Below are 14,273 nucleotides of genomic sequence, written 5' to 3'. Positions count from 1 at the left end.
TTGTCCTGTGGGTGCAGTTTGTGTTTGTGAGGTCGCTTGTGGCTCAGAGCCTGATAGGCCAGTGCTGGTGGTGTGGGTGCAGTTTGTGGTTGTGATGTCACTTGTGGCTCAGTGCCTGGTGGTCCCGTGCTGGTAGTGTGGGTGCAGGTTGTGGTTGTGATGTCACTTGTGGCTCAGTGCCTGATAGGCCAGTGCTGGTGATGTGGCTGAAATTTGTGTTTGTGATGTCACTTGTGGCTCAGTGCCTGATGGGCCAGTGCTGGTGATGTGGGTGCAGTTTGTGTTTGTGATGTCACTTGTGATTCACTGCCTGATAGGCCAGTGCTGGTGATGTGGGTGCAGTTTGTGGTTGTGATGTCACTTTTGGCTCAGTGTCTGGTGGGCCAGTGTTGGTGATGTGGGTGCAGTTTGTGTTTGTGATGTCACTTGTGGCTCAGTGCCTGATAGGCCAGTGCTGGTGATGTGGGTGCAGTTTGTGGTTGTGATGTCACTTGTGGCTCAGTGCCTGATAGGCCAGTGCTGGTGATGTGGGTGCAGTTTGTGTTTGTGATGTCACTTTTGGCTCAGTGCCTGATAGGCCAGTGCTGGTGATGTGGGTGCAGTTTGTGGTTGTGATGTCACTTGTGGCTCAGTGCCTGATAGGCCAGTGCAGGTCACGTGGCTGCAGTTTGTGGTTGTGATGTCACTTGTGGCTCAGTGCCTGGTAGGCCAGTGCTGGTGGTGTGGGTGCGGTTTGTGGTTGTGATGTCACTTGTGGCTCAGTGCCTGATAGGCCAGTGCTGGTGGTGTGGGTGCAGTTTGTGGTTGTGATGTCACTTGTGGCTCAGTGCCTGATAGGCCAGTGCTGGTGATGTGGGTGCAGTTTGAGGTTGTGATGTCACTTGTGGCTCAGTGCCTGATAGGCCAGTGCTGGTGGTGTGGGTGCAGTATCTGTTTGTGATGTCACTTGTGGCTGAGTGCTTGATAGGCCAGTGCTGGTGAGGTGGGTGCAGTTTGTGTTTGTGAGGTCACTTGTGGCTGAGTGCCTGATAGGCCAGTGCTTGTCCTGTGGGTGCAGTTTGTGATTGTGAGGTCGCTTGTGGCTCAGTGCCTGATAGGCCAGTGCTGGTGATGTGGGTGCAGTTTGTGGTTGTGATGTCACTTGTGGCTCAGTGCCTGGTGGGCCAGTGCTGGTGATGTGGGTGCACTTTGTGTTTGTGATGTCACTTGTGGCTCAGTGCCTGATAGGCCAGTGCTGGTGATGTGGGTGCAGTTTGTGTTTGTGATGTCACTTGTGGCTCAGTGCCTGATAGGCCAGTGCTGGTGATGTGGGTGCAGTTTGTGGTTGTGATGTCACTTGTGGCTCAGTGCGTGATAGGCCAGTGCTATTGATGTAGGTAGAGTTTATATTTGTGATGTCACTTGTGGCTCAGTGCCTGATAGGCCTGTGCTGGTGATATGGCTGCACTTTGTGGTTGTGATGTCACTTGTGGCTCAGTGCCTGATAGGCGAGTACTGCTGATGTGGGTGCAGTTTGTGTTTGTGATGTCACTTGTGGCTCAGTGCCTGATAGGCCAGTGCTGGTCCTGTGGGTGGAATTTGTGGGTGTGATGTCACTTGTGGCTCAGTGCCTGATAGGCCACTACTACTGATGTGGGTGCAGTTTGTGGTTGTGATGTCACTTGTGGCTCAGTGCCTGATAGGCCAGTGCTGGTGCTGTGGCTGCAGTTTGTGGTTGTGATGTCACTTGTGGCTCAGTGCCTGAAAGGCCAGTGCTGGTGATGTGGCTGCAATTTGAGGTTGTGATGTCACTTGTGGCTCAGTGCCTGATAGGCCAGTGCTGGTCACATGGCTGCAGTTTGTGTTTGTGATGTCACTTGTGGCTCAGTGCCTGAAAGGCCAGTGCTGGTGATGTGGGTGCAGTTTGTGGTTGTGATGTCACTTGTGGCTCAGTGTCTGGTGGGCCAGTGCTGGTGATGTGGCTGCAATTTGTGGTTGTGATGTCACTTGTGGCTCAGTGCCTGATAGGCAGGTGCTGGTGATGTGGGTGCAGTTTGTGGTTGTGATGTCACTTGTGGCTCAGTGCCTGATAGGCCAGTGCTGGTGATGTGGGTGCAGTTTGTGGTTGTGATGTCACTTGTGGCTCAGTGCCTGATAGGCCAGTGCTGGTCCTGTGGGTGCAATTTGTGGTTGTGATATCACTTGTGGCTCAGTGCCTGATAGGCCAGTGCTGGGTATGTGGGTGCAGTTTGTGTTTGTGAGGTCGCTTGTGGCTCAGAGCCTGATAGGCCAGTGCTGGTGGTGTGGGTGCAGTTTGTGGTTGTGATGTCACTTGTGGCTCAGTGCCTGATAGGCCAGTGCTGGTGATGTGGGTGTAGTTTGTGTTTGTGATGTCACTTTTGGCTCAGTGTCTGGTGGGCCAGTGTTGGTGATGTGGCTGCAGTTTGTGGTTGTGATGTCACTTGTGGCTCAGTGCCTGATAGGCCAGTGCTGGTGATGTGGGTGCAGTTTGTGGTTGTGATGTCACTTGTGGCTCAGTGCCTGATGGGCCAGTGCTGGTGATGTGTGTGCAGTTTGTGTTTGTGATGTCACTTGTGATTCACTGCCTGATAGGCCAGTGCTGGTGATGTGGGTGCAGTTTGTGTTTGTGATGTCACTTGTGGCTCAGTGCCTGATAGGCCAGTGCTGGTGATGTGGGTGCAGTTTGTGGTTTTGATGTCACTTGTGGCTCAGTGCCTGGTGGTCCCGTGCTGGCAGTGTGGGTGCAGTTTGTGTTTGTGATGTCACTTGTGGCTCAGTGCCTGATAGGCCAGTGCTGGTGGTGTGGGTGCACTTTGTGTTTGTGATGTCACTTGTGGCTCAGTGCCTGATAGGCCAGTGCTGGTGATGTGGGTGCAGTTTGTGTTTGTGAGGTCACTTGTGGCTCAGTGCCTGATAGGCCAGTGCTGGTGATGTGGGTGCAGTTTGTGTTTGTGATGTCACTTGTGGCTCAGTGCCTGATAGGCCAGTGCTGGTGATATGGGTGCAGTTTGTGTTTGTGATGTCACTTGTGGCTCAGTGCCTGATAGGCCAGTGCTGGTGATGTGGGTGCAGTTTGAGGTTGTGATGTCACTTGTGGCTCAGTGCCTGATAGGCCAGTGCTGGTCCTGTGGGTGCAGTTTGTGGTTGTGATGTCACTTGTGGCTCAGTGCCTGATAGGCCAGTGCTGGTGATGTGGGTGCAGTTTGTGTTTGTGATGTCACTTGTGGCTCAGTGCCTGGTGGGCCAGTGCTGGTGATGTGGCTGCAGTTTGAGGTTGTGATGTCACTTGTGGCTCAGTGCCTGATAGGCCAGTGCTGGTGGTGTGGGTGCAGTTTGTGTTTGTGATGTCACTTGTGGCTCAGTGCCTGATAGGCCAGTGCTGGTGATGTGGGTGCAGTTTGAGGTTGTGATGTCACTTGTGGCTCAGTGCCTGATAGGCCAGTGCTATTGATGTAGGTGGAGTTTATATTTGTGATGTCACTTGTGGCTCAGTGCCTGATAGGCCAGTGCTGGTGATGTGGGTGCAGTTTGTGTTTGTGATGTCACTTGTGGCTCAGTGCCTGATAGGCCAGTGCTGGTCCTGTGGGTGCAGTTTGTGGTTGTGATGTCACTTGTGGCTCAGTGCCTGATAGGCCAGTGCTGGTGATGTGGCTGCAGTTTGAGGTTGTGATGTCACTTGTGGCTCAGTGCCTGATGGGCCAGTGCTGGTGATGTGTGTGCAGTTTGTGTTTGTGATGTCACTTGTGGCTCAGTGCCTGATAGGCCAGTGTTGGTGATGTGGGTGCAGTTTGTGTTTGTGATGTCACTTGTGGCTCAGTGCCTGATAGGCCAGTGCTGGTCCTGTGGGTGCAGTTTGTGGTTGTGATGTCACTTGTGGCTCAGTGCCTGGTGGTCCCGTGCTGGTAGTGTGGGTGCAGGTTGTGGTTGTGATGTCACTTGTGGCTCAGTGCCTGATAGGCCAGTGCTGGTCACATGGCTGCAGTTTGTGTTTGTGATGCCACTTGTGGCTCAGTGCCTGATAGGCCAGTGCTGGTCACATGGCTGCAGTTTGTGTTTGTGATGTCACTTGTGGCTGAGTGCTTGATAGGCCAGTGCTGGTGAGGTGGGTGCAGTTTGTGTTTGTGAGGTCACTTGTGGCTCAGAGCCTGATAGGCCATGCTGGTGGTGTGGCTGCAGTTTGTGTTTGTGATGTCACTTGTGGCTGAGTGCCTGATAGGCCAGTACTGGTCCTGTGGGTTTAGTTTGTGGTTGTGATGTCACTTGTGGCTCAGTGCCTGATAGGCCAGTGCTGGTGATGTGGGTGCAGTTTGTGGTTGTGATGTCACTTGTGGCTCAGTGCCTGATGGGCCAGTGCTGGTGATGTGGGTGCAGTTTGTGTTTGTGATGTCACTTGTGATTCACTGCCTGATAGGCCAGTGCTGGTGATGTGGGTGCAGTTTGAGGTTGTGATGTCACTTGTGGCTCAGTGCCTGATAGGCCAGTGCTGGTGATGTGGGTGCAGTTTGTGGTTGTGATGTCACTTGTGGCTCAGTGCCTGATAGGCCAGTGCTGGTGATGTGGGTGCAGTTTGTGGTTGTGATGTCACTTGTGGCTCAGTGCCTGATAGGCCAGTGCTGGTGATGTGGGTGCAGTTTGTGGTTGTGATGTCACTTGTGGCTCAGTGCCTGATAGGCCAGTGCTTGTGGTGTGGGTGCAGTTTGTGGTTGTGATGTCACTTGTGGCTCAGTGCCTGATAGGCCAGTGCTGGTCCTGTGGGTGCAGTTTGTGGTTTTGATGTCACTTGTGGCTCAGTGCCTGGTGGTCCCGTGCTGGTAGTGTGGGTGCACTTTGTGTTTGTGATGTCACTTGTGGCTCAGTGCCTGATAGGCCAGTGCTGGTGGTGTGGGTGCACTTTGTGTTTGTGATGTCACTTGTGGCTCAGTGCCTGATAGGCCAGTGCTTGTCCTGTGGGTGCAGTTTGTGTTTGTGAGGTCACTTGTGGCTCAGTGCCTGATAGGCCAGTGCTGGTGATGTGGGTGCAGTTTGTGTTTGTGATGTCACTTGTGGCTCAGTGCCTGATAGGCCAGTGCTGGTGATGTGGGTGCAGTTTGTGTTTGTGATGTCACTTGTGGCTCAGTGCCTGATAGGCCAGTGCTGGTGATGTGGGTGCAGTTTGTGGTTGTGATGTCACTTGTGGCTCAGTGCCTGATAGGCCAGTGCTGGTGGTGTGGGTGCAGTATCTGTTTGTGATGTCACTTGTGGCTCAGTGCCTGATAGGCAGGTGCTGGTGATGTGGGTGCAGTTTGTGGTTGTGATATCACTTGTGGCTCAGTGCCTGATAGGCCAGTGCTGGTGATGTGGGTGCAGTTTGTGTTTGTGATGTCACTTGTGGCTCAGTGCCTGGTGGGCCAGTGCTGGTGATGTGGCTGCAGTTTGAGGTTGTGATGTCACTTGTGGCTCAGTGCCTGATAGGCCAGTGCTGGTGACATGGCTGCAGTTTGTGGTTGTGATGTCACTTGTGGCTCAGTGCCTGATGGGCCAGTGCTGGTGGTGTGGGTGCAGTTTGTGGTTGTGATGTCACTTGTGGCTCAGTGCCTGGTCGTCCCGTGCTGGTAGTGTGGGTGCAGTTTGTGTTTGTGATGTCACTTGTGGCTCAGAGCCTGATAGGCCAGTGCTGGTGGTGTGGGTGCACTTTGTGTTTGTGATGTCACTTGTGGCTCAGTGCCTGATAGGCCAGTGCTGGTGATGTGGGTGCAGTTTGTGTTTGTGATGTCACTTGTGGCTCAGTGCCTGATAGGCCAGTGCTGGTGATGTGGGTGCAGTTTGTGGTTGTGATGTCACTTGTGGCTCAGTGCCTGATAGGCCAGTGCTGGTGATGTGGGTGCAGTTTGTGGTTGTGATGTCACTTGTGGCTCAGTGCCTGATAGGCCAGTACTGGTCCTGTGGGTTTAGTTTGTGGTTGTGATGTCACTTGTGGCTCAGTGCCTGGTGGGCCAGTGCTGGTGATGTGGGTGCACTTTGTGTTTGTGATGTCACTTGTGGCTCAGTGCCTGATAGGCCAGTGCTGGTGATGTGGGTGCAGTTTGTGTTTGTGATGTCACTTGTGGTTCACTGCCTGATAGGCCAGTGCTGGTGATGTGGGTGCAGTTTGTGGTTGTGATGTCACTTGTGGCTCAGTGCGTGATAGGCCAGTGCTATTGATGTAGGTAGAGTTTATATTTGTGATGTCACTTGTGGCTCAGTGCCTGATAGGCCTGTGCTGGTGATATGGCTGCAGTTTGTGGTTGTGATGTCACTTGTGGCTCAGTGCCTGATAGGCGAGTACTGCTGATGTGGGTGCAGTTTGTGTTTGTGATGTCACTTGTGGCTCAGTGCCTGATAGGCCAGTGCTGGTCCTGTGGGTGGAATTTGTGGGTGTGATGTCACTTGTGGCTGAGTGCCTGAAAGGCCAGTGCTGGTGATGTGGCTGCAGTTTGTGGTTGTGATGTCACTTGTGGCTCAGTGCCTGAAAGGCCAGTGCTGGTGATGTGGCTGCAGTTTGTGTTTGTGATGTCACTTGTGGCTCAGTGCCTGATAGGCCAGTGCTGGTCACATGGCTGCAGTTTGTGTTTGTGATGTCACTTGTGGCTCAGTGCCTGATAGGCCAGTGTTGGTGATGTGGGTGCAGTTTGTGGTTGTGATGTCACTTGTGGCTCAGTGCCTGATAGGCCAGTGCTGGTGCTGTGGGTGCAGTTTGTGGTTGTGATGTCACTTGTGGCTCAGTGCCTGAAAGGCCAGTGCTGGTGATGTGGCTGCAGTTTGTGGTTGTGATGTCACTTGTGGCTCAGTGCCTGATAGGCCAGTGCTGGTGATGTGGCTGCAGTTTGTGTTTGTGATGTCACTTGTGGCTCAGTGCCTGATAGGCCAGTGCTGGTCACATGGCTGCAGTTTGTGTTTGTGATGTCACTTGTGGCTCAGTGCCTGATAGGCCAGTACTGGTCCTGTGGGTGCAGTTTGTGGTTGTGATGTCACTTGTGGCTCAGTGCCTGATAGGCCAGTGCTGGTGCTGTGGCTGCAGTTTGTGGTTGTGATGTCACTTGTGGCTCAGTGCCTGAAAGGCCAGTGCTGGTGATGTGGCTGCAATTTGAGGTTGTGATGTCACTTGTGGCTCAGTGCCTGATAGGCCAGTGCTGGTCACATGGCTGCAGTTTGTGTTTGTGATGTCACTTGTGGCTCAGTGCCTGAAAGGCCAGTGCTGGTGATGTGGGTGCAGTTTGTGGTTGTGATGTCACTTGTGGCTGAGTGCCTGATAGGCCAGTGCTGGTGATGTGGGTGCAGTTTGTGTTTGTGAGGTCACTTGTGGCTCAGTGCCTGATAGGCCAGTGCTTGTCCTGTGGGTGCAGTTTGTGTTTGTGATGTCACTTGTGGCTCAGTGCCTGATAGGCCAGTGCTGGTGATGTGGGTGCAGTTTGTGGTTGTGATGTCACTTGTGGCTCAGTGCCTGATAGGCCAGTGTTGGTGATGTGGGTGCAGTTTGTGGTTGTGATGTCACTTGTGGCTCAGTGCCTGATAGGCCAGTGCTTGTCCTGTGGGTGCAATTTGTGGTTGTGATATCACTTGTGGCTCAGTGCCTGATAGGCCAGTGCTGGGTATGTGGGTGCAGTTGGTGTTTGTGAGGTCGCTTGTGGCTCAGAGCCTGATAGGCCAGTGCTGGTGGTGTGGGTGCAGTTTGTGGTTGTGATGTCACTTGTGGCTCAGTGCCTGATAGGCCAGTGCTGGTGATGTGGGTGTAGTTTGTGTTTGTGATGTCACTTTTGGCTCAGTGTCTGGTGGGCCAGTGTTGGTGATGTGGCTGCAGTTTGTGGTTGTGATGTCACTTGTGGCTCAGTGCCTGATAGGCCAGTGCTGGTGATGTGGGTGCAGTTTGTGGTTGTGATGTCACTTGTGGCTCAGTGCCTGATGGGCCAGTGCTGGTGATGTGGGTGCAGTTTGTGTTTGTGATGTCACTTGTGATTCACTGCCTGATAGGCCAGTGCTGGTGATGTGGGTGCAGTTTGTGGTTGTGATGTCACTTGTGGCTCAGTGCCTGATAGGCCAGTGCTGGTGATGTGGGTGCAGTTTGTGGTTTTGATGTCACTTGTGGCTCAGTGCCTGGTGGTCCCGTGCTGGTAGTGTGGGTGCAGTTTGTGTTTGTGATGTCACTTGTGGCTCAGTGCCTGATAGGCCAGTGCTGGTGGTGTGGGTGCACTTTGTGGTTGTGATGTCACTTGTGGCTCAGTGCCTGATAGGCCAGTGCTTGTCCTGTGGGTGCAGTTTGTGTTTGTGAGGTCACTTGTGGCTCAGTGCCTGATAGGCCAGTGCTATTGATGTAGGTGGAGTTTATATTTGTGATGTCACTTGTGGCTCAGTGCCTGATAGGCCAGTGCTGGTGATGTGGGTGCAGTTTGTGTTTGTGATGTCACTTGTGGCTCAGTGCCTGATAGGCCAGTGCTGGTCCTGTGGGTGCAGTTTGTGGTTGTGATGTCACTTGTGGCTCAGTGCCTGATAGGCCAGTGCTGGTGATGTGGGTGCAGTTTGTGTTTGTGATGTCACTTGTGGCTCAGTGCCTGGTGGGCCAGTGCTGGTGATGTGGCTGCAGTTTGAGGTTGTGATGTCACTTGTGGCTCAGTGCCTGATAGGCCAGTGCTGGTGATGTGGGTGCAGTTTGTGTTTGTGATGTCACTTGTGGCTCAGTGCCTGATAGGCCAGTGCTGGTGATGTGGGTGCAGTTTGAGGTTGTGATGTCACTTGTGGCTCAGTGCCTGATAGGCCAGTGCTGGTCCTGTGGGTGGAATTTGTGGTTGTGATGTCACTTGTGGCTCAGTGCCTGATAGGCCAGTGCTGGTGATGTGGCTGCAGTTTGAGGTTGTGATGTCACTTGTGGCTCAGTGCCTGATGGGCCAGTGCTGGTGATGTGTGTGCAGTTTGTGTTTGTGATGTCACTTGTGGCTCAGTGCCTGATAGGCCAGTGTTGGTGATGTGTGTGCAGTTTGTGTTTGTGATGTCACTTGTGGCTCAGTGCCTGATAGGCCAGTGCTGGTCCTGTGGGTGCAGTTTGTGTTTGTGATGTCACTTGTGGCTCAGTGCCTGATAGGCCAGTGCTGGTGGTGTGGGTGCAGTTTCTGTTTGTGATGTCACTTGTGGCTCAGTGCCTGATAGGCCAGTGCTGGTCACATGGCTGCAGTTTGTGTTTGTGATGCCACTTGTGGCTCAGTGCCTGATAGGCCAGTGCTGGTCACATGGCTGCAATTTGTGTTTGTGATGTCACTTGTGGCTGAGTGCTTGATAGGCCAGTGCTGGTGGTGTGGGTGCAGTTTGTGTTTGTGATGTCACTTGTGGCTCAGAGCCTGATAGGCCATGCTGGTGGTGTGGCTGCAGTTTGTGTTTGTGATGTCACTTGTGGCTGAGTGCCTGATAGGCCAGTACTGGTCCTGTGGGTTTAGTTTGTGGTTGTGATGTCACTTGTGGCTCAGTGCCTGATAGGCCAGTGCTGGTGATGTGGGTGCAGTTTGTGGTTGTGATGTCACTTGTGGCTCAGTGCCTGATGGGCCAGTGCTGGTGATGTGGGTGCAGTTTGTGTTTGTGATGTCACTTGTGATTCACTGCCTGATAGGCCAGTGCTGGTGATGTGGGTGCAGTTTGTGGTTTTGATGTCACTTGTGGCTCAGTGCCTGGTGGTCCCGTGCTGGTAGTGTGGGTGCACTTTGTGTTTGTGATGTCACTTGTGGCTCAGTGCCTGATAGGCCAGTGCTGGTGGTGTGGGTGCACTTTGTGTTTGTGATGTCACTTGTGGCTCAGTGCCTGATAGGCCAGTGCTTGTCCTGTGGGTGCAGTTTGTGTTTGTGAGGTCACTTGTGGCTCAGTGCCTGATAGGCCAGTGCTGGTGATGTGGGTGCAGTTTGTGTTTGTGATGTCACTTGTGGCTCAGTGCCTGATAGGCCAGTGCTGGTGATGTGGGTGCAGTTTGTGGTTGTGATGTCACTTGTGGCTCAGTGCCTGATAGGCCAGTGCTGGTGATGTGGGTGCAGTTTGTGTTTGTGATGTCACTTGTGGCTCAGTGCCTGATAGGCCAGTGCTGGTGGTGTGGGTGCAGTATCTGTTTGTGATGTCACTTGTGGCTCAGTGCCTGATAGGCAGGTGCTGGTGATGTGGGTGCAGTTTGTGGTTGTGATATCACTTGTGGCTCAGTGCCTGATAGGCCAGTGCTGGTGATGTGGGTGCAGTTTGTGTTTGTGATGTCACTTGTGGCTCAGTGCCTGGTGGGCCAGTGCTGGTGATGTGGCTGCAGTTTGAGGTTGTGATGTCACTTGTGGCTCAGTGCCTGATAGGCCAGTGCTGGTGATGTGGGTGCAGTTTGTGGTTGTGATGTCACTTGTGGCTGAGTGCCTGATAGGCCAGTGTTGGTGATGTGGGTGCAGTTTGTGGTTGTGATGTCACTTGTGGCTCAGTGCCTGATAGGCCAGTGCTGGTGATGTGGCTGAAATTTGTGTTTGTGATATCACTTGTGGCTCAGTGCCTGATAGGCCAGTGCTGGGTATGTGGGTGCAGTTTGTGTTTGTGATGTCACTTGTGGCTCAGTGCCTGATAGGCCAGTGCTGGTGATGTGGGTGCAGTTTGTGGTTGTGATGTCACTTGTGGCTCAGTGCCTGATGGGCCAGTGCTGGTGATGTGGGTGCAGTTTGTGTTTGTGATGTCACTTGTGATTCACTGCCTGATAGGCCAGTGCTGGTGATGTGGGTGCAGTTTGAGGTTGTGATGTCACTTGTGGCTCAGTGCCTGATAGGCCAGTGCTGGTGATGTGGGTGCAGTTTGTGGTTTTGATGTCACTTGTGGCTCAGTGCCTGGTGGGCCCGTGCTGGTAGTGTGGGTGCACTTTGTGTTTGTGATGTCACTTGTGGCTCAGTGCCTGATAGGCCAGTGCTGGTGGTGTGGGTGCACTTTGTGTTTGTGATGTCACTTGTGGCTCAGTGCCTGATAGGCCAGTGCTTGTCCTGTGGGTGCAGTTTGTGTTTGTGAGGTCACTTGTGGCTCAGTGCCTGATAGGCCAGTGCTGGTGATGTGGGTGCAGTTTGTGTTTGTGATGTCACTTGTGGCTCAGTGCCTGATAGGCCAGTGCTGGTGATGTGGGTGCAGTTTGTGTTTGTGATGTCACTTGTGGCTCAGTGCCTGATAGGCCAGTGCTGGTGATGTGGGTGCAGTTTGTGGTTGTGATGTCACTTGTGGCTCAGTGCCTGATAGGCCAGTGCTGGTGGTGTGGGTGCAGTATCTGTTTGTGATGTCACTTGTGGCTCAGTGCCTGATAGGCCAGTGCTGGTGATGTGGGTGCAGTTTGTGGTTGTGATATCACTTGTGGCTCAGTGCCTGATAGGCCAGTGCTGGTGATGTGGGTGCAGTTTGTGTTTGTGATGTCACTTGTGGCTCAGTGCCTGGTGGGCCAGTGCTGGTGATGTGGCTGCAGTTTGAGGTTGTGATGTCACTTGTGGTTCACTGCCTGATAGGCCAGTGCTGGTGACATGGCTGCAGTTTGTGGTTGTGATGTCACTTGTGGCTCAGTGCCTGATGGGCCAGTGCTGGTGGTGTGGGTGCAGTTTGTGGTTGTGATGTCACTTGTGGCTCAGTGCCTGATAGGCCAGTGCTGGTGGTGTGGGTGCAGTTTGTGTTTGTGATGTCACTTGTGGCTCAGTGCCTGATAGGCCAGTGCTGGTGATGTGGGTGCAGTTTGTGGTTGTGATGTCACTTGTGGCTCAGTGCCTGGTCGTCCCGTGCTGGTAGTGTGGGTGCACTTTGTGTTTGTGATGTCACTTGTGGCTCAGAGCCTGATAGGCCAGTGCTGGTGGTGTGGGTGCACTTTGTGTTTGTGATGTCACTTGTGGCTCAGTGCCTGATAGGCCAGTGCTTGTCCTGTGGGTGCAGTTTGTGGTTGTGATGTCACTTGTGGCTCAGTGCCTGATAGGCCAGTGCTGGTGATGTGGGTGCAGTTTCTGTTTGTGATGTCACTTGTGGCTCAGTGCCTGATAGGCCAGTGCTGGTGATGTGGGTGCAGTTTGTGGTTGTGATGTCACTTGTGGCTCAGTGCCTGATAGGCCAGTGCTGGTGATGTGGCTGCAATTTGAGGTTGTGATGTCACTTGTGGCTCAGTGCCTGATAGGCCAGTACTGGTCCTGTGGGTTTAGTTTGTGGTTGTGATGTCACTTGTGGCTCAGTGCCTGGTGGGCCAGTGCTGGTGATGTGGGTGCACTTTGTGTTTGTGATGTCACTTGTGGCTCAGTGCCTGATAGGCCAGTGCTGGTGATGTGGGTGCAGTTTGTGGTTGTGATGTCACTTGTGGCTCAGTGCGTGATAGGCCAGTGCTATTGATGTAGGTAGAGTTTATATTTGTGATGTCACTTGTGGCTCAGTGCCTGATAGGCCTGTGCTGGTGATATGGCTGCAGTTTGTGGTTGTGATGTCACTTGTGGCTCAGTGCCTGATAGGCGAGTACTGCTGATGTGGGTGCAGTTTGTGTTTGTGATGTCACTTGTGGCTCAGTGCCTGATAGGCCAGTGCTGGTCCTGTGGGTGGAATTTGTGGGTGTGATGTCACTTGTGGCTCAGTGCCTGATAGGCCACTACTACTGATGTGGGTGCAGTTTGTGGTTGTGATGTCACTTGTGGGTCAGTGCCTGATAGGCCAGTGCTGGTGAGGTGGCTGAAATTTGTGTTTGTGATGTCACTTGTGGCTGAGTGCCTGAAAGGCCAGTGCTGGTGATGTGGCTGCAGTTTGTGGTTGTGATGTCACTTGTGGCTCAGTGCCTGAAAGGCCAGTGCTGGTGATGTGGCTGCAGTTTGTGTTTGTGATGTCACTTGTGGCTCAGTGCCTGATAGGCCAGTGCTGGTCACATGGCTGCAGTTTGTGTTTGTGATGTCACTTGTGGCTCAGTGCCTGATAGGCCAGTACTGGTCCTGTGGGTGCAGTTTGTGGTTGTGATGTCACTTGTGGCTCAGTGCCTGATAGGCCAGTGCTGGTGCTGTGGCTGCAGTTTGTGGTTGTGATGTCACTTGTGGCTCAGTGCCTGAAAGGCCAGTGCTGGTGATGTGGCTGCAATTTGAGGTTGTGATGTCACTTGTGGCTCAGTGCCTGATAGGCCAGTGCTGGTCACATGGCTGCAGTTTGTGTTTGTGATGTCACTTGTGGCTCAGTGCCTGAAAGGCCAGTGCTGGTGATGTGGGTGCAGTTTGTGGTTGTGATGTCACTTGTGGCTCAGTGTCTGGTGGGCCAGTGCTGGTGATGTGGCTGCAGTTTGTGGTTGTGATGTCACTTGTGGCTCAGTGCCTGATAGGCCAGTGCTGGTGATGTGGCTGCAGTTTGTGTTTGTGATGTCACTTGTGGCTCAGTGCCTGATAGGCCAGTGCTGGTCACATGGCTGCAGTTTGTGGTTGTGATGTCACTTGTGGCTCAGTGCCTGATAGGCCAGTGCTGGTCACATGGCTGCAGTTTGTGTTTGTGATGTCACTTGTGGCTCAGTGCCTGATAGGCCAGTGCTGGTGATGTGGCTGCAATTTGAGGTTGTGATGTCACTTGTGGCTCAGTGCCTGATAGGCCAGTGCTGGTGATGTGGGTGCAGTTTGTGTTTGTGATGTCACTTGTGGCTCAGTGCCTGAAAGGCCAGTGTTGGTGATGTGGGTGCAGTTTGTGTTTGTGATGTCACTTGTGGCTCAGTGCCTGATAGGCCAGTGCTGGTCCTGTGGGTGGAATTTGTGGGTGTGATGTCACTTGTGGCTCAGTGCCTGATAGGCCACTACTACTGATGTGGGTGCAGTTTGTGGTTGTGATGTCACTTGTGGCTCAGTGCCTGATAGGCCAGTGCTGGTGCTGTGGCTGCAGTTTGTGGTTGTGATGTCACTTGTGGCTCAGTGCCTGAAAGGCCAGTGCTGGTGATGTGGCTGCAATTTGAGGTTGTGATGTCACTTGTGGCTCAGTGCCTGATAGGCCAGTGCTGGTCACATGGCTGCAGTTTGTGTTTGTGATGTCACTTGTGGCTCAGTGCCTGAAAGGCCAGTGCTGGTGATGTGGGTGCAGTTTGTGGTTGTGATGTCACTTGTGGCTCAGTGTCTGGTGGGCCAGTGCTGGTGATGTGGCTGCAATTTGTGGTTGTGATGTCACTTGTGGCTCAGTGCCTGATAGGCCAGTGTTGGTGATGTGGGTGCAGTTTGTGGTTGTGATGTCACTTGTGGCTCAGTGCCTGATAGGCCAGTGCTGGTCCTGTGGGTGCAATTTGTGGTTGTGATATCACTTGT

This window comes from Apteryx mantelli, chromosome 24, assembly GCF_036417845.1.
Source record: "Apteryx mantelli isolate bAptMan1 chromosome 24, bAptMan1.hap1, whole genome shotgun sequence".
Classification (NCBI taxonomy): Eukaryota; Metazoa; Chordata; class Aves; order Apterygiformes; family Apterygidae; genus Apteryx; species Apteryx mantelli.
This window is presented reverse-complemented; position numbering follows the sequence as displayed.